General features: G+C 42.0%; 1 long non-coding RNA gene across 1 annotated transcript; it reads right to left on the reverse strand.

Moving 5' to 3' along the window:
- Window positions 1-2,836: 2,836 nt before the first annotated feature.
- LOC123413158 lies at window positions 2,837-5,956 on the reverse strand. Its single transcript, XR_006613684.1, has 2 exons — window positions 5,194-5,956; window positions 2,837-4,937 (listed from the first exon to the last, which is right to left on the reverse strand). It is a non-coding gene; the product is annotated as an uncharacterized LOC123413158 (long non-coding RNA).
- Window positions 5,957-6,492: the final 536 nt, after the last annotated feature.

The raw sequence follows: 6,492 nt of genomic DNA on the forward strand, positions 1-6,492 counted from the left end.
CTGTTTGATATTGATTTTCTGCAAAGTAAAAAAACAAGCAAAAAGAGCAACTGGCACTGGGCACTATGTCAATAGGCTAGTCCCAAAAGAATGATATAAATTTTCTATAAAATGATTGTAAAACATCCAAGAATGATAACATAACAACATGGAACAATCAAAAATTATAGATACCTTGAAAACGTATCAATCATGTTGTGCGCAATTGCAATGGATGACATAAACTCTTGAGGATTATGGCATACATGTGAAACATGTTCCATTGTTGTGTGACAATAAAGTGCTATTAAGATTGCTGATAATCCCGTCCAACATTCCCGAACTAAACATATTCAAGTTTTTCATCATTTCATTCATGGTCTTTTTGCCAAAGGAGATATTAATCTCAAGAATGTACATACTAACAACCAATTGGACGATATGTTTACTAAGCCACTTGATGAGAAAGTGTTTTGTCACTTGAGGAGTTAGTTGACCATCATAGATGCTTCAATCTTGAACTCGACTCACTCGGATGCATGTAAGGGCATGAGCTTACTTGACTACTCCAAGATACCATTGATATGAAACTATCTTATATCTTGGAAATTTATGCTCCCGTGTATGGCATCTAACCTTTTGGAGGTACTTGGATGAACCTTACTCCACAAGATTTCCATCAACTTACACCACAAGCAATTTTGTCATGGCAAAGTATCAACAATCCTTCTTTGATGATGGAGGAAGAATACAACACAATCCATATCCTTACACTATTTGTTAAACAATTTCACTCTTGTCATTGGGATATATCATGTTGTTCCTTTCATGACTAACCCATGTAGGTGAAAAGTGTACCAAAACAATCAAGGATTGCTCCCAACTCAAGATGATATTCATCAACATTGAGCATCCACGACAAATACACGCCATCTACATCTTTCAAAGGTATGTGCTCATATCCTTGAAAAGCTTTACTCCAAGTCATGAGGTAAAGCAACTCAAGCGGTATGAAGACATTAAAGTGCTTAAACGAAAAATGGCAACCCCATTTTGAGCTTAACGATGAGTATGACCTATGATCAAGCATTCCTTCTTGGCTCCTTAAGTTAATATACTATAATATAGGTGACCTAGTCATCAACCATCATCTAGATGAAGTTTCTTGGATGGTTCAAGTTTTAGTTGCATGTTTTCTTGGAACCATTCAACATCCATCTAGTTGAGAAAACTCCTTGTAAATATTTTGAAAAATTCTTTGAAAATCCTTTTAGAAAATTGATTGCAAATGTTTTGAAGAGTTTTTGGCAAAATGTGTCAAGTCATTTTGAAAACTTTGTTCACCAAAATGGCCAAGATTGTTTTTTCCAAGTTTTTGTTTGCAAATCGGACCCTCCAAATCAAGGAAATTGGCTTTACCAAAATAGAAAATATATTTACAAGGACCTAATCGGTACAATCGACAAGTAACACTTCGTCATTACCGATTTCACCGTGAACCCTAAGATCATTATAAGTTCCAACGATAAAGTTTGCCTCGGAGTCTCCGATTTAGGTTACTTGAGTTCTATGTCATGTTCTCTATACTGTTTCAAAAAAACTCTCATTGACCCTTACTCTCAAGGATCCCTTACTCTCTGACCTTTTTGGAAATTAATTCCAAAGTGGAAAATATCAAAGCTTATGCTTACCTGAAAGGGGAGAAATACCCAAAGGGGGGATATTCAAGGGGGAGAAATATTAAGCTCAACCAAAGGGGGGAGGGAAAGTTTTATTTTCTTTCTGGTTTTAGACTTGTCTCACCCTACCTACTCCGAATATCTATTTGCTAAGATTCAGGGGGAGAGGAGAAAGGAAAGTTCACATTCAGGGGAGAAAGTTCCAAATGTTCTTGGAGATATATCTATCCTGACAAATAGGGGGAGAAATATCAATCATCAAATGCAATTTTCAATATGTATCCCATGTCTTCGTACTATTGAAGCTCTTTGCATCTACACGATAGAATACTCTTGTGTTATCTAACAATTGTTTTCTCAAGTGTGTTCCTACTCTTAAAATGCTCAAAAAGTTCAAGATAAGTATATGCATCATATCCTTGTTCAAGATGATCTCTTGTTTCTTACACATATTGTTTATAAGAGTGAGTCTTGAAGATGGAGACATTTGTTCACATATGTTTGATGCATATAGCCAAGGTACACATGACTCATCATGTCCCTTCTACTATGTTTGTGACCATGCATTACAAAGAAACTATTCCTTATAGGAAATTGCAAACATTTAGGGGGGGGGGGGCTTGTACCAATCAAGTATCCTTTAAACTATCATATTTTACTGCTTATCTATCTTTGAAGCTTTGATTGTATGTTGTCATCACTTACCAAAAAGGGGGAGATTGAAACCATATATGATCCCTTGGTGTGATAATTGATGTCAACATACATTCTCTCTTGTAATAATAGTTTTATCTAGTTCATTTTGGATGAAGTCCACACAGAGAATTGGCTGGATTGTGGGGAGAAATCCCAAGGAAGGTGAAGAATAGAATCGGCTAAGATTCAAGCTTCAAGAATCTACATTTTGCTTTTATGTGAGAAATCACAATTGACTCCATAAGAAAGCCAATACTATTAAAAGAGGATGAGGTATCTATGATGATCTGGTTGAGGAAGTTCTTAGAGATAGCAACCAAAAACTCTCATGAAATTCTCCCACAAATATTATGTCCAAAGCCTAAACACTCAAATTCAGTGCCACCAATATTTCCAAATCGGCCCTACCGAGTTTTACCCTAGGCAGGATCCACAGCCAACCCAACAATCTTGATACCACCAAGTTTGATTTCGGCCTGATCAAAAAACAATGACCAACTCTCTGGTTAACCATCTGCTAAAATCGAAATCTCCGAGTTTTGCAAATTTGTGCCATAGAGTTTGGGTAACTGCCTAGTGTCAGGGCTGATTTTTCCTGGATATTAATTTCCCATTAAATGACCCTTGTGCATACCAGCCCCAGGAATATTGTTAGCTGGTGCACACTTCCTTGATACAAATATCCAAGAAAATACATAATTTTGGTGTACAAGACCATGATGGTCTATGGAGTACAACAAAGGTATCTAGTGGTTGATGGCGGAAGCTGTTGTTCGCGGACCTGCAGCGTCTATGGGACTCCATTTTCCATAGGAACATCTGACCTGGTTACTCCTATCTCGCACCGCTGCTATTTTCGGTGCCTAGGTTCCGGGCTGTCGTCAGGATGCTCCTCTCCAAATATGCAATCTCGCTAAGACAATAGCGAGGGACAAGCCAGTGTGTACTTTGAATGTACTCGCAAATATTATGAAGACAGACATAATATAACACGTGATTAATATGCACTACAAAATATTCAATATTATTCAATCAGTCATAAGATAAATTTATAATTGCAAGCAAGCATGTAATTGATCCATACTACAAATTAAGTAAACAATCAATAAATGAAGCTAAAATGGAACATCGGGTGGTAACACTCCCGAAAGTTCCAAGAACATAAAATAGTCCGATCAGGTGTGTGAAGCGACGCCTCAAAAGGATAAAAACTATAAAACATGCCACAATCGGGCGTCTGAGCGACACCACGGAAAGGGCTTCTAAGAAATAATAAAATGCGTGCCGTAGTCGGGCATCTGAGCGACACCACATAAAGGGCTTATATGAAAATAATAAGATGCATGCCATAGCCGAGCGTCTGAGCGCGACATCACGTGAAGGGATTATAATATCAATGAGTAAATAATAACATGCATGCCACAGTCGGGCGTCTGAGCGACGCCACATAATGGGCTTATAAGATAATCATAACAATGAATATCCAGGAGGTAGAACCGTCCCAAGGACATTCAATATTTATACACAGAAGGGGTCAGTCCATGGTAATAGATATGATAATCCACCACCTTTCGCAGTTATTATCATGGTTAAATTAATTTCCTCCAAAGAGCGGCACTCACACCGACACTTGACCTATCCCAGATAGTAGTCCTTAACCATGGACACAGCTATCTAGATAGATATTATAACTCTCCGGAGGGTGTACTCTTTACCCCTGAGTAACGGATTTCTTTAGTCAACGAGGGATGTCAACCAATTCCGATTCCGACCTTTCAGTTGAAAACACACCTGGCCCGCACACACCATCTTAAGTTCCTGATGCCCGAGATCACCCAGGACACTCGTTAAGTGAAATTCTAAGTGGGGAAACTCCAATCTCGATTAGCACGGGATCAAATTTATACCGCACACTACTATGGATTTCCCCCCTTTCGGTCCCGACCGGAACCACCCATGCCTTCGAACCAAGTGACAAGCCTACCAGTGGCCACTGGTATCTTTCACTATGGCCTCTCTGTACGGCGTGTGCTAAGAAAGGGTTGACGACTTACTAGACCGTACCTTGCCTGCGACAGGGACAAGTGGTAGTACAAAACAAGTATGTGAGGTTATTGGAACAAGACTCGATGTATGGTCGACTCAGGAGGCTTATGTATTCCCTGCACGGTTAGCACAACATATTTTCTTCACAATATCTGATAGATTCACTTCTATCATACCCCACCATGCCTCCACAGATCACTCCCGTCACTACGGGATACCCGTCCCATGGTCGTGTCTACCCAAGACATAACCTCCCTCCAGATTTCATCTGATTAGCCTCAGCATGTGTGGCATGAAGAGATGACTACTATCACATGCACTTTATATTTAAGAGAAATGAATTTTTCACCACGAATAATATGCATGAAATATCATCATATAGTTATGCTCACTTCATCACCATAGCCATGTAAATGATACATCACCACAAACAATCACTCAACCAAATCATATCAGTGTTCAAGATGCTTGCCTTGAGTATGCAGAAGGGTAGGGTGCACTCCAAGACTTACGAAAGTTTAATTTTCCCTCCAATTCCTATTTTCGAGAAAATTTGAATCAACACACAATTCCAAAATAGTACTAAAAAAGTTGTTTGAATTTTTTTGAAATAAATCCTAAAATAAACTAGAGGGAATTTGTGAAGTGTGGGAAAAAAATCAAGTCAATTGGAGTTGTAGTTTAGAAACTAGAGGGAGTCAAACTTTGGTCAAAATTCTAGTTTTTAAATAAAACAGATAAAAGAAAACAGTTCGGTAAAAATACGTTTTCCAGCACAAGAAAGCATACTTACAGGTGGTATGCCTCCTCGCAGGGAACACGCACAGAAGCGGCTGCGCAAGAGAGGGGGAGACTGGCTCACCGACAGGTGGGGCCTACCTATCGGGTTTGCCCTCAACCTCTCGCACGCCTGGGCAGGGACAGGGTCGGACTCCTGAGACGATTATTGGTGACAGAGGGCACCACTCGAGGTGCTCCGGCCACGCAGGTGCTCTAGAGGAGATGGCACAGCTGCTGGTGGAGGTTAGGGTCGCGAGGGAGCTCGAGGGTGAGCAGGATTTTATCCATGGCAGAGGGGAGTTCCGATGAAGAGGGGTTTTGCACACCATCGGGTTTGAGAAGAATTAATCCATGGAATGGGTTGGGAGTGGCTCAGGTAGGCAGCTAGAGAAGAAAATGGCACCGGGGCAGCTTGAAGACTTCGGATTTTTCTGAGGGGTGGTGGCGGTGGTCTCGGCCGGAGATGGAAAGGATGACCACTCGGGTTGCTCTGGTTTGTCTAGGGGGCTTGAGAGGGTGGGGGAGTCCTGATCTGCCGCACGAGCTCGAGGTCTCTTTCTATACTCGGGGAAGTCGGTTCCCGAGCTTACCATCGTCGGCTAAGCCGGTTCGCCACCACTGTCCCTACAGGGGCAACATGGAAGGGCTAGCGAGGCTAGGAGCAAGCGGACGGGTCGTGCACTGCTCCTAGGGCTAGCTAGCGAGGGGAAGAGGCGGGGCGGCGCTGCCATGGCAGGGGCGTATGTGGCCGTCGGCTAGCTACCAGGGACCTATGGCGGTGGCTCTGAGCGGTACAGGGGGCTGTCGGGCGGCTCTGACGAATGGGAGGGGTGCTAGCATGGCTCTACAGCGAGGGAAGGGCCAGGGGCGCGGGGGTAGGTGGGCTCGATGGCTCGGCTAAGTTGACTGTAGCTGTCGCACTCCGCTCGTGCTCTAGGCACGTGTGCCAGGTGCTCGTCACACTGCCAAGGCAACCTACAGGGCTTGGATGGAGCTTCAAATTACCAGGTCTAGGTTAGGAGGTAAGGGGAAGTTAGTGGACATAAAATTTTAGCCAGATTAGCCAGGCTCAAACACAAAGATAGGAGCATGCCAATTCTGTTCATGCACACCACGTGCTTAACAAAATGCCAATGCCATCTAGAAAACTTTGCTAGCCACCAAAATTTCCAGGTGGGAGTTTCTTTAGATAATAAGAATGATGACAAGGTTAGTTTGAGAAAAAGCGAAAGTTGCGAGTGTAAGTTTTGGAGAAAAGCTTTTCTGGACAGAAACTATAGAGAATTATTGCATGAGCTAAAAATATTCCAGT

Source organism: Hordeum vulgare, chromosome 7H, assembly GCF_904849725.1.
Source record: "Hordeum vulgare subsp. vulgare chromosome 7H, MorexV3_pseudomolecules_assembly, whole genome shotgun sequence".
NCBI classification, from domain to species: Eukaryota; Viridiplantae; Streptophyta; class Magnoliopsida; order Poales; family Poaceae; genus Hordeum; species Hordeum vulgare.